At 40.2% G+C, this 14,712-nt stretch overlaps 1 long non-coding RNA gene across 1 annotated transcript in view; it reads right to left on the reverse strand.

Moving 5' to 3' along the window:
- Positions 1 to 8,424: 8,424 nt before the first annotated feature.
- The window catches only part of LOC148542746 (uncharacterized), a 97,067-nt gene continuing 90,779 nt past the window's right edge, over positions 8,425 to 14,712 (reverse strand). Inside the window, exon 3 of the long non-coding RNA XR_015877330.1 lies at positions 8,425 to 8,934. This is a non-coding gene — a long non-coding RNA (uncharacterized LOC148542746). The remainder of the gene's footprint in view (positions 8,935 to 14,712) is intronic.

The raw sequence follows: 14,712 nt of genomic DNA on the forward strand, positions 1-14,712 counted from the left end.
ATTAGCAGCCGCATAACCAATAGGTTTTTATTGGGGATACAATGCTACCAGATTTACCAACTTCCCTGCAGCTACGTCCATTGCAAAGTTAGCCAGGAAAGGGTTCCCCTGGAACACTCACCGGCAATGGTGGCCGCACATGTGCAGTCAGCAGTACTTCTCATGCGCATTGGCCCCGGCAGCACTCTGGGCACATTGCAGGGACGACTTCTTTTCGGATTCCCGTCCCTGTGTGTGCCGGTTGATACATTTTACCGGTATGATCACATCTTGCAGTGATATCCTGGGTGATAATGCCATGCCCAGATCGCATTGCAAATGTGATCATTAATAAATAGGCCCGATGATCTAGTACACTGCCAGGGGCAAATGCAAGATTTTGAGTGGGGGTTGAGAGAGGGGGGTGTGATAGAAAGGGAGAGATATGGGAGATCCCTGAGGAGTAGTCCGAGATGCATGTGCGAGGGGAGGACATGTATACGTCATTTGCATCATCATGTCCCTGACCCTGTTGTAGGATGGGAGTGATGAGGGGTGTTTTTCCTTCTTTCTTTTTGTACCCACAGGCCATTGCCAGCTTGTTTAATCCCAATATATCTGAAGCAAATATTCTATTCATTATTTAAATAACTAATATCAGGTTATACGTAACAAAAATATATAAACTCACAAAGTGTTTAATCAGAATTATATACCTTTTAAATCATTTGGATAATTTCCTTTCATAAAGATAACGATGCACACAAAATGTTATAAGTAAAATGTTTTTATATTCATCAAGTCAATCTTCATAAAACAGTGTTTAAACTTAACAATACTAGACAAAATAGAGAGAGAGGGAGAGAGAGAAAATGGCTGCTGTGTGAGATTATGTGTGTGTGGGGGGTTGTTAGGGCACATGTCCTATTGTTCAAACCGCATGGTCTCTGATCACAAACTCCATTCTGAATGTCACAAAGCTCACATAATGTTGTAACTTCTGTAAATGATATTATAATTATGATCATTAATGGATATAACTATAATAAACCTATCTGAACTATACAACACCAAAACTGGGTAGAGTTATAACTATGATCACAAAACTAGTAATTCACAACTTCCATTGATTCAAGCACATGATTCAATGGGGAAACGTCAAGCACATGGAATTTCCTTTGTTCACACCACATGGAGGTAGCCATCTTTAACAAACTGCAGACTACCTTTCACACGGTAATTATTACTTATACCAAATCTATTTGAATTATAAAATCCACAAACTATGATAGTACATAACTTCACAATACTATCACAATATGGCTAGCAATCCGCAACTCCCATGGGACCACAACCACTAGCCGAATTCAACCTGAAATATTCACATTCCATACTACAATATTTCAGAAAGTATAAACTACTAAACAGTGTAAATTACTTATAAACTTATTACAATGTAATTGACCACGACCGAATTACGGGTTCATTCATCACCAGCTGATATCAAACAATTATATATCTACAGATTGCAATATTTTACCCAATTTCCATCTTAATCTTAACTACACAATGTTACAGTCAGACCACAAGAATACAACACACATTAAACCTATCTTTCTCAGGCAGTGCTATTGTTAAAGCACATGATGGATCGTATGAATGAACTACAATCTCCATTAAACACGTGAATAGACAAAGACTACACCATATCATCCACTGTATGCATTGCTACATATTCTACAATACAGAGTGACCCATATAGCTTGCTGTTAGAAATTCACTTCACTATTGAATGTTAACCCAGCCTTTTCCGAAACTACAAATCATACGTGTTACACATATAGGACCTCATTCAGAGTCGGTCGAAGCGGCCGCACGGTCGTACGCCACCGATGTTCGCTATACTGTGCATGCGTAAAGTTCGCAATGCACGTGTGCAAACTAGCCGCTACGATCAGAAATTTCTCTCTCCTTGAACACAGCCAGGTCGGTAGTTTGAGTGACAGATTGAGGCGTTTGTGGGTGGTAACAGGGGAAGGTGCTTGAAAACGGGGGAGTGGAGATCCGAACGCAGGCGTGCCTAATTATGCGAATGGCATTTTATGGGAGTGCATACGGTTTATGGGAGTGCATAATTAACAAAGTAGCGTCATGGCACATGTGACATGGGAGGTTTTTACACTGACATGATCGTAGAGCTTAAGAGAGGGTATGGTCAACCTTAAGCTCTACGACCAGTTCCGATGGTTCCCGATGGTCTCGATTAATCCTTATATGCCCGGAGATGACGTGCAATGCGTACGAGAAGGGGGCATATTTTTTTTAATTACGGCCGCTTCCTCCAATTGGGTGGCCAGCTACCGATCCGAACTTAGGGACACAACTTGGGAGGGAATCATTTGAATATCCGGCCCCTTTTCCCATACAACCGTGCGGCCGCTTCGACCGACTCTGAATGAGGTCCATAGTCTACTACAGATTGATTACTACATAAATCACTACAAACATCTATATAAGCTATGAACAGATTAATACAAACTTGTTACAAATACCCAAATAGGCTATCTAATGTACAGTTTACTTAGCCATTATGAGTAGATATCTCCAGGTCTCCTGGGGAATGAAGCTGCATTTTGGACTCCTTCTGGGGGGGGTCTGCTCTGCCTGTGTCTCCCTGGTGTGCCCTTGCAAGCATGTGTGTTTCTCAAAGTGTGTGTGCCTGCATCTGTGTGAGACCCTTTGTCTGATCTCTGTGAGAATCCAACCGTTTTCCTATTACCTGATAGGTGTGTTCAAAAAGGGGGTGTTTCAATCCTTTACTTTGAAACTCATGTCCAATCACCTGGAAAAAGCCTCTTGCCGGGGGTATGCTGTGGAGTGTGAACACCTTAACAAATGCTAATTAGATTGTAGTTTTAGTTAGCCATCTCTATTGATATGCTGGAATAACCAGTGCTGTGTAAACTTGTTTTGGGGCCTGACTCTCTCTGGAATATATGAATGACACATATATATTTGATTCTAATTGTATAAGGAATTATTATTATTGATTTTAATATACACACTGTAACATGGAGGGATCCTATAGGGTGGTCTACTATCCTAGGAGCCTGAGAGAAGTCTCAGAGATTCTGAAGATTCTTGGACATTCTGAGAGTGCACAAAAATTTCCCCAAAAATAAGAGCAAAGCTTGCCTGAACGACCCTGATTAAAGTGTTGTCTACACTCTCCCTGGGGGATGGGGAGGAGGGAGGGAGAGGGGGAGAGAGAGAGAGAGAGAGAGAGAGAGAGAGAGAGAGAGGGGATAGGGAGGGAGAGACAGGGAGGCAGAGCAACATAGAGGAAGAGAGAGAAAGAGAGAAGGAGAGGGAGAGAGAGCAAGAGGGAGGAAGGGATAGAGTGCACACACACTACCTGTTGCAGCAGGATCAGACAGGCCAGGCAGCACTTCTGATTTGGGTGGGCACTTCACATCATTAGGCTCTGCCCCCTTTCAATTCACCTGCGAATCGCAGCATTTTCTAAATCTGGGGGCGGGGCTTCTAACATCAGCCATGGGGAAACAGTGACTCATGAGTGTGCTGTCACTGCTGTCTGCTATCTGCTGCCAAGAGCTGGCCAGAGAGTTCCCGAGTGGCCCAGAATGCTTGCAGCCCCTGGACAACCGCCCCATCTAAGGTACAGTGGATTGTTCAAATAATTGGAAGACTCTAGCAGCACTTGCTGCAACTTTATACCACACAGCATAAACAGTTTGCACAACGTTGGGAAAACTGTGCAACAATTGGAACTGTGGACATCCCCTGTTAGTGAGATTAGAACTCCCCCCTCTTGCTAAGAATTCAAGGGACATTAGATTAAGTGGGGGAGTACATGTGCGGGACGCTGCTCACTCACGTACATCTCCCCAGGTATTTACTCTTTCACTGTGGTTACATAAATAGCTCCCAGGGGTACGTTTGAGTAAAGGCCCCAAGCATACATCATACGGAGAGTCATACCCACAAATGAGAAGCGTATGTCCCACAGGGTTCAGAGAGAACGAGTGGACTACAGGTGTAGTATATTGATCCAATTTTTTCCTGTCTCTCACTGACGACTGCACAGCGGTCTCCTGGGGAACGTATGGTATAAGCCTTAAGCAGAGACCATATGGAGAGCCAATCCCTCAAAGAGAATCTGACCCCCCCGCAGTGATACAGTGACAGAGGTCAAATATTGGATTCACCCATTACCATTGTTTATTGGACATTATATTTCATTGATCCAGTCTTTATGCCTGTCTTTCACTGACGACTGCACAGTGGTCTCCTGGGGAATGTATGGTGTAAGCATTAAGCAGAGACCATACGAAGAGCTGATCCCTCAAAGAGTAGCTGACCCCCTGCAGTGATACAGTGACAGAGGTCATTCACTGGAATTACATATTACCACTTTGTACTGAATATTGTTTCATATACCAAGACACTTATTACTATCATTCGAGTGTGCCTTAGAGCCAGAATTTACATCTAGTCGATGGACATATACCCATATTAATAAATAATGCTATTTCTTTTAAAATCACCGGATTTTTAGTCATCATTATCTTGTTCACATTATATCCATGTATACAAACATAGATTGATCATTATTGAGCGCATTTCCTCCCTGATATATGTTGTTTACATAAGAGGCGGACCCCTTTCAAATTCCTGAAGTGCAGCCATAGATCCATCTATCTACATAACCAGAGCGCAGTAGATCCCACTTTCAGCATAATCTGAATTTGGTCCAGATTTTACTGCTACACTGTAACAAGTTTTCCCTACATACATGGGTATACTAGAAATAAGACAGAATAGGGCAGTGAAAACAGACACTGTATTTTCACAGCTGGACACTACATCATCACTACATGACAGTGGAAAAGAATTTTGTGATACAGTTTTACAATTGGAAAAATTAATTTCAAGAGAAAGTAGAATATGGTGGGACAGCAAAACATTACAGTGGTATATTAAACATAACCTCATACCAAAGGGACTTCACATCAAAAAACTACCAACCCATAACACAGAAAATGAGATATTATTGGAAAAATGGACTAAAATAACAAAAAACTGCTCTATGCAACTCATGCAACTAATTATTGATACACATGAATTAGAATTGAGCACACTTAACACAGAAATATCGACACTAGATGCCAAACTTGAAACTTTCAAAAATTAAATAGAGTTTGGACATTTAGAGACACTCACAAAAAATAGACTACAACAAAGTGAGGATAAAATAATAAAAAACTATCTAAAATCCTTAGGGACAAAATAGGCAAATCAACTAAAGAAAAGTCCAATCTCCATTTAAAAAGAACTAAGATTAACCATAAAAGAGTTGCAAACAAGCAAATTCTAACTACACCAAAAACGAAGACAAATAATAGGAATAGAATAACTACACCGATATATACCAAGCTAAACTTAACATATCAACAGTATATTGTAAGATTACATAAAGGACTTACTGTTAACAAGAATAACCCTCTTTATATATCAATAACCACTAGTACAGACGCAGATACAGATTTGGACCAATCTTTATCGACATACAGTGTAGATGAGGAAGAAGACCAAATATATGAAGAAACAGCTAGGTCATCTTTAGGAACAGCAATTATTAACACTGAAATTACAACATCAGAACCAATACTCCAATTCACTGATCAGCCAGAAGATCAACAATGGGCCGACAATTTTTTAGACATAAGAACGGGCCTAGAAACATGCAGAAATAAACCTCAGACATCAAACAAAAGAAAATTACAAAAACTAGAAGAGGATGTAGAGGAGGTTACAAGAGAGGAAAGGACAGAAATACACAAAATAGCAAGGATAGAACCTTAAATACGGAACAAGCTGGAATCTTTAACCTTAGTGACTTACACTTGACAGACAAACAGATATTGGCTTTACAAAAAGGTATAAAATTTGCCCCAAATAGGTCATTAAATAAATTTGATTCTTACTTAGACCTACATAAGTTTACAAGAGAACTAACACTCGAAAAATATTTTGCCACTAATCATCTTCTGCAATATAATCCAGAATCAGGTAACACTAAGTTCACACGGACCTGAAACCAAAATCCCAGTTCTGTCCGAATCATATTAAGGGGAATTTTATACACAGATTTGAGACACTTGTAACTAAGGATATTGAGAAATTGGAATTACCGAACACAAAACAAAATAACATCAGCAAAACAGAATTAAAAGCCCTGAAAGAATTTAGGGAGAATGAGACGCTATAGTGAAACTGGCAGACAAAGGGGGAGGGACAGTGATACTGAATATGAATGACTATAATAAAGAAGCACTTAGGATACTCAATGATCAGAATACTTATGACATCCTCAAAGATAACCGTACTGACATATATCAAAAACAACTTAAGAAACATCTTAATTTAGGTTTAACTATGGGCATTTTGAGCAAAAAAGAACACAAGTTCCTTGACATTCCACATCTGGTTATTCCAGTGTTCTATAATCTGCAGAAGGTGGATAAGGATACCAAGAATCCACCCGGCCGACCTATAGTGTCAGGTATTAACTCTTTAATGGCAAACCTTTCACAGTACATTTATCAATTATTGCAGCCATATGTCAAACAGCAGAGATCTCATCTATTAGATACAGCTCATACACTCAGAGTCTTAGGAGAAATAGACTGGAAGGATAATTATTGGCTATGCTCAAGCGATGTTACAACTTTATATAGCATTATTGATCATCAAGAGGAAACAACAGCCGTAGAACACTATTTGAATCAAGATCCAGACTTAGACTCCAGACAAACACAATTCATTTTAGAAAGTATTACATTTATTCTCAAACACAATTACCTGTGGTTTGGCAGGAAGTTTTACCACCAGATGACAGGTACTGCAATGGGGACCTGGTTTGCCCCCAGCTATGCGAACCTATTTATGAGTAGGTGAGAAGACAACAAGATCTGGTCTCAACATAGCTGGATGGCAAACCTTGTCCTCTGGAAGAGATATATAGATGATGTAATTTTCATCTGGCAAGGAGATGAAAATTCACTTATTGAATTCACGCATTATCTAAATACTAATGATAACAACCTTATCTTTACAACCACATATAGTTAAACAGAAATCAATTTCCTTGACCTTACATTATATATACAACAGGGACAGATAAAAACTTGCACGTACCAGAAAAAGGTGGACATAAACAGTTTTTTTATTTCAGAAAGTGGTCACCACCCGAACTGGCTGTTTAACATTCATAGCAGCCAGTTTAAAAGGATAAGGCACAATTGCTCAGATATGAACATATATAGAGAACAAGGTTTAGACTTGAGCAAACAATTTCTAGAGAAAAAATATGATGAAAAACTGGTACAAACAGCATATCGCCTTTATTACGCAATACAACAGGGATAATCGAGCATTGACCAAATTAATAAAAAAACACTGGCACATTTTACAGCAGGACAAAACATTGGTGGATATCCAACCATCCAGACCAAGGATAACATATAAAAAAGCGCCTGACATTAAAAGTAAAATAATTTCAAGCCACATAACACCATCTACTAACACTCAGAGCACAATAGATGGGAAGACGCAACCTAGCGGTTTTTATCAATATGGAAAATGTCAGAGTTGTAAGTTACTAAACTATACAACAAGAAAACAAGAATCATTTATTTAACAACAAACTAAGGAGTCATAATAAATCAAAGATCTCATCACTTGTGATAGCACAGTTATTTATTTAGCAAAATGTCCATGCGGCAAACAATATGTCTGTAGAACGGTCCACACATTGATGATCAGAGCTGCAGAGCACATCAGGAATATTAGAAAAGGACTGGAAAACACAGTTTATCAAATTATTTTAGGATGAAGCACAATTGCAACCCAATAGGACTTAAATTAACAGGAATACAACTAGTAAAGAAAAATTGGCGAGGAGGTAATTTTATTAATGAGATCAACAGAGAGGAATTAAAATGGATTTTTCCCCTAAAAAGAATGACACCACGAGGCCTAAACATCGACAGTGACATCAATTCTGTTATCACTGCGGACTAAAATGGGTCTCTAATATACTATTACTGATAACAGTTCCGTTAGTATGGCTGATTAACATCCATCAAAATAAGGTAGAAACTCAATAGTGTCAGCATTATGAGGTTAGGATAGGTTATATATCATATATTAATGACAGAATATGGGGTATTCATCTTGAAGTGAGAAATACCTTTAAAAGCAAAAATACCCATATGCATTACATGATTAGAATTTTAATACGATTGTAATCTATACAAAACACACACATCATTTGTTTATAGTGAGATAAAAATTGTTAATTTTAATAATATTTACATACAATTGGTGTGAATCATACTATTATCCAACTTTTTCCGGAAAACAAACATAAATAACTAAAATATAGACTAGAACATTTTTTAATTAAACATATCAGTAATCACTGCTTTATTACAGTTTTAAGGACACATTTTTACCAATAATTATATCCAAATAGGAAGATTTAGATGGAGAATATAAGATACCAAGTTATCCATTTGTATTTAGTTTTATGTACAGCACTCCCAAACATACAAGTGCTGCATTAGGCCAATTTCATCTTAATCACACAATGCCCTTTATGAACCAATAGGGACATAGATCACAGTAATTCTAGACACACATAGCAGAGACCTACTGAAACACCCCCCCTGTGGAAGGCCAATCAGAGGCCGATACTCGTTGGGAACCCTCATTTGTATATACCGACATACCAGGAAGCGGCTGCACCGTCAGCAACATCGCAAGCAGGCTTCCGGGCTTAGGAGCAGCTCAGACACAGATGGCTGTGAGGTTCATGACGCAGCTCGGACCACACAGGAATCTCTATAAGGCTCCACTGCGCAGGTACCGCTACAGTGGAAGACAAATGGGAGAAGATTAAACACGTGACTACTGGAGACTAGCTGGACAGAGGAGAAAATCCCAGCAACAAAGTCTAAAGCTGGCCACACATCTAAAGATTATCTGTCCAACCAGCCAACTAGTTGATTGGTTGGAATGAAAATCTGGTAAGGTATACAATCAGCAATTTGCTCCCAAATGCTGGAAAATGGACTAAAACTATTGTTTGAACAAATAGTTTAGATCAAACATTTAACAAACTTGTCTGAAAGACCATTTTCATCTGTTTTCTGGCATTTAGGAGCAAATTGCTGATCATCATATACTCCCATTCCTTACCAGATTTTCATTCCAACCAATCAACAAGTTGGCTGGTTGGATGTAAGTTGGTCTAGTGTGTGGCCAGCTTAAGGTACAGTGGATTGTTCAAATAATTGGAAGACTCTAGCAGCACTTGCTGCAACTTTATACCACACAGCATAAACAGTTTGTACAACATTGGGAAAACTGTGCATCAGTTGGAACTGTGGACACCTACTTGATTTATCTCCCCTGACAGTGAGATTAGAACTCCACCCTTGTTGCTAAAGAATTCAAGGGACATTAGATTAAGTGGGGGAGTACATGTGCGGGATGGTGCTCACTCATGTACATCCCACCAGGTATGTACTCTTTCACTGTGGTTACATAAATAGCCCCCAGGGGTACGCATAAATAAAAGCCCCAAGCATACATCATACGGAGAGTCATACCCCGAAAGGAGAGGCATATGTCCCACAGTGTTCAGAGAGAACGAGTGGACTACAGGTGTAGTATATTGATCCAATTTTTTCCTGTCTCTCACTGACGACTGCACAGCGGTCTCCTGGGGAACGTATGGTATAAGCCTTAAGCAGAGACCATATGGAGAGCCAATCCCTCAAAGAGAATCTGACCCCCCCGCAGTGATACAGTGACAGAGGTCAAATATTGGATTCACATATGTTTATTGAACATTATATTTCATTGATCCAGTCTTTATGCCTGTCTTTCACTGACGACTGCACAGCGGTCTCCTGGGGAATGTATGGTGTAAGCATTAAGCAAAGACCATACGAAGAGCTGATCCCTCAAAGAGAAGCTGACCCCCCGCAGTGATACAGTGACAGAGGTCATTCACTGGAATTACATATTACCACTTTATACTGAATATTGTTTCATATACCAAGAGACTTATTACTATCATTTGAGTGTGCCTTAGAGCCAGAATTTACATCTAGTCGATGGACATATACCCATATTAATAAATATTGCTATTTCTTTTAAAATCACTGGATTTTTAGTCATCGTTATCTTGTTCACGTTATATCCAGATATACAAACATAGATTAATCATTATTGAGCGCATTTCCTCCCTGATATATGTTGTTTACATAAGAGGCAGACCCACTTGAATTCCTGAAGTGCAGCCATAAATTCATCTATCTACATAACCAGAGCACAGTAGATCCCACTTTGAGCATAACCGCCCCGTCTGCCCCGCCTATAATCCGGCACTTACTACTGTACTTGATATCAATGCAGTATCAGATGGACATGTTCTATGTTGTTAGAAAACTGTCATTATGCAATAATAAGGAATTAAATTCTCTAAAAATAAAGTGACCACAGATTGAATACAAATAAACAAAAATGTGAATAACTCTAAAAAAAGAAGAAATGCAAATAGAAAACAGGCTTATTAAAAGTAGAATATGTCTTTGTAACCAGTGTGTAGTGTTATCTGTTAAAACCACTGTACATCCATCTAAACTCAAGACATCCAGTTGAGTTCAAACTATAATTAATTTCTGAGGAGTTTCAATAGAAGGAGGAAACATTATAGAGTAATACAATGTGTAAATAGTGAAATAAAAACTCAATACACTCAATGGGGTCTTCCACATCATGTGACCTTCTCTATACAACACAGTGAAGCAAAGACATCTGACATCAGAGGAGGTGAGATATTCAGTCTGCATGGCATGGTATCCGTCCTTCTTCCATGTAAGAACTGCACGATTCCAGCTTACTTCATTAAAGTAGGGTAAGGAATTTTTTGGCAGGGTTTCATTAGTCATTTGAGCAGTGGTTCAAGTAGTGGGGTATGGGCTGGTATGGTGTACCATTAAGAAATTGTTAGCCGGTACACCGTACCTGCCTCTAACACCTTACCAGCGGCATTAGTTACACAACCGATTGCTCAGCAGCGAGCCAGACCCCAGCATCCAGGTCAGCTAATGTGAGTGACTTGGGGCTGCCCAGCAGCTACCGGAGTGCTGGGCTTGCCTCCAGAGTGCCGAGAAACAGGGGAGTGTCGAGCAATATGTAGCCACACTGTTTGTGACATATGGACACTCCTATTTTTGCATTGGCACATGCATAGAGTACATCTAAAAGAAATTATCTACTTGCACCATTACATTTCAGTAGTAGTGTATAGAGATAGAGATTTGAGTCTATGGTAATTTGAATGGTAAGTGGCAGGCTGAAAGGTGTTTATAGCAAGTGGTAGGGCTTATACAGTAGGTGTTTGGGGATAAATGGGGTTGTAAAGAGCATGCAGAGGTGTATTCAGTTAGTGGATATTGTATAAACTCTTCGGGGTGTTTTGGGATGAATGAGAGGTTTGTAATGTAATTGGTACATATTAAGGATGTTTTAGATTGTATTTCTAATCTAAAGGCATGCAGTGTCTCTTTGATTAAATGTAGGGTTTATCTTTTTATTGAGATAAAAAGTAATATGCAGTCCTAAACTATTTTTCTGTTCAACTCATTTAGCAACACACAATTCAGTTTATTGCTATAACACAGCAAAATAAATCTCTCTATATATAAAATAAAGTCCCTGGTTTAGGGGTCTGTCTGTTCATTTAGGCTAATCTCTTGAACCACTGGATGGATTTTGATGGGGTTGTCACTATTCTATACAGCATTGGTTGAGGGAGGTCTAGGTGTATGAACCATTCATCTGTGGCAAAAGAGAGCCGACAGCCGAGCAGTGACCATTTTAGTGAAGCAAGTCACAGAAAAAATCTTGCACCAAGCTGCTATATAGGAGCTGGCCATGGTGCTGAAACAGTAATGGAACATCTGCAACTGAGGCTTGGAATGACGCAAACCATAGAAAAAAATCTTGCACCAAACTGCTGAATAGGAGCTGGCCAGGATGCTGAAACAGTAATAGAACATTTGCAATTGAGGCTTGGAATTAGGCAAGTCACCGAAAAAACTGTTGTGCTGTATGAGTGACTGACTGCTGCAGGGCCAAGGGCTGCACTCTAATTGGCTCTATGAGACAGTGAGAGCCAATTCATAGATATCAATGTGCGCTGTTGCTTAGCAGCAGCCTAGAGAGGGGAGGAAGTCAGGGACTGAGCAGGCTTACATCTAAAGGTGCCCACACACATAGCGACATTTTACACGATTTGGCCGATTTCGACGAATCGTGACGACGAATCGGGTAAAAAAAGTACAAATCGTGAATTTATACTCACGAGCATGATGCCGATGCGCGTCCCCGCTCGTCGTATATCGCATCTTCTGATCTGCCGTGCTTTAGGGCAGATTAGCCAACCATGAACCCGATCGACGCCGATCGTGAGGGTTTTTTTCCTCACGATGAATCGTACGATTCATCACACAATGCAGAATTTGACTGACAGAAGCATGGACACGCCCCATCGCCATCTTGTGCAGCATCGTGTATGGAGCAAGTCAGTCGCACTTTGGGAGCCTGCACACTGGATATTTGTTTTGTTGGATATTTGGTGAGTATTTGTACAGTTTGCAACCACACTGACCACCAATATGTGCTCCCCACTGCCCACCAATGTATGCCCCCAGGCAATAAATGCATGACCCAGCCACCACCCGCCGTATTGAGGCGGGCGGTGGCTGGGTCATGCATTAAGCTCCCCCACTGCCCACCAATGTGTGCCCCCAGGCAATAAATGCATGACCCAGCCACCGCCCGCCGTATTGAGGCGGGCGGTGGCTGGGTCATGCATTAAGCTCCCCCACTGCCCACCAATGTGTGTAATACCTCAAATAAATAAATAAACACGTTTTTTCCAAAAAAACACCATACATTACATTTAAAAACACACATTATTTCAAGCTGGGGGTCTTCTAACTTTCGGTCTCCAGCTGTTGTGGAACTACAGATCCCAGGATGACCTGCCACCCACCTTTGAAACTATTTTTAGGGCATCCTGGGATCTGTAGTTCTACCACAACGACAGGCCCAAAGGTGGAAAACCCATACTGTCAAAGAAAAACATTATATTACCAAGCAATAAACACATAACATTCCTGTAAAAGAAAACATGATTAGAATACCATAACAAACCTTTAAAAACCTGTAAAAAAGAAAATATTAAAACATTAAAAATGTGAACTATAACAACATTACATTTTACAAAACTATATACACAAATATTTAAATGTCCTTTTTTTTCTTATTCATAGATAATGTCCATGGATTCTGAACGTGAATTAGTTACAGGATTCATTGAAATCCTGCACTCGAAAGACTGTCTGTGGAAGATCAGTTCTCGGAAGTACCACAATAAGTCGCAGAAGTTGGCCGCACTCGAGGAACTGTTGGTGTATACAAAAAAATACATATCTGATGCAGACCTGAAAACTGTACGGCAAAAGATACAAAATCTCAGGACAGTATACATCAAAGAAAAAAAGAATGTGGATGACTCCAAAAAATCAGGAGCGGCTACAGATGAAATATATACTCCTGCGCTGTGGTACTACCAAATGATGTCATTCATCAGTGAACAAGAGCCTCAAAGGGAATCAATCATCTTGATGTCTGAGCGTGAGGGAGATGAGGAGGTTGCAGAAGTCTTGGTAAGTAGTGACACAGTTTAAACCAAAATCCTTAATGTTTTTGTTGTTAAATCCCAAATGTCCAATTTAGTCAGTAGTTCACAGATAGTCCTCCTGCCATGGTACAGCACCTGGTCCATTGAAATAGGTCATGTACTCCTCCCTCACTTCTTTGGCACGTGCGGTGGATGTTGTTGTAGTTGTTGGTGCAGACACAGATGTCAAATGTTCAATGTCCTCCAGGGGTCTTACATCTTCTGGTCTAGCTGGGACTGGTCCTCGTTGAGTAGATTTTCTTCGCAGAAAGTTGTGCAGCACACAGCGCGCCATCATGACCCAGTCTATCTTCTCCACATGTAGATTGATGGTGGTGTGGAAAATGCGGAAGCGGTTGCTCATTATTCCAAACGCATTTTCCACAATGCGCCGTGCCCGGGATAGACGGTAGTTGTATATCCTTTTCTCTCTGGTCAGGCCCCTTTGTGCAAATGGCTTCATCACATGTTCATGTAATGCAAAAGCCTCGTCTGCAACGAAAACGTAATTTAGGCCGTGCTTTGTCTGGTCCAGTGAGGGCAGGTTGAGGGTTTTGTTGGCGAGTCTCTGGTAGAAAGCCGTCTTTTTGAAGGATCCACCATCTGAAGCACGCCCATTCTTGCCGACATCCACAAACAGAAATTCGTAGTTGGCATTCACCACTGCCATGAGAACGATGCTGAAGAATCCTTTGTAGTTGTTGTAATATGATCCGGTGTTGGCAGGTGGGTTGATGCGGATGTGTTTCCCATCAATGGCTTCTCCACAGTTAGGGAAATTCCAACGTTGTTCAAAATCTTCCGCGATGCTAGTCCACTCCTCCACGGTGTTAGGAAACTGTAAAAATAGGAAAAAATATGTTAAAACATGACTATAATATTTTTTA

The sequence above is a fragment of the Taudactylus pleione genome, unplaced genomic scaffold, assembly GCF_031769625.1.
Source record: "Taudactylus pleione unplaced genomic scaffold, aTauple2 ptg000009l, whole genome shotgun sequence".
NCBI classification, from domain to species: Eukaryota; Metazoa; Chordata; class Amphibia; order Anura; family Myobatrachidae; genus Taudactylus; species Taudactylus pleione.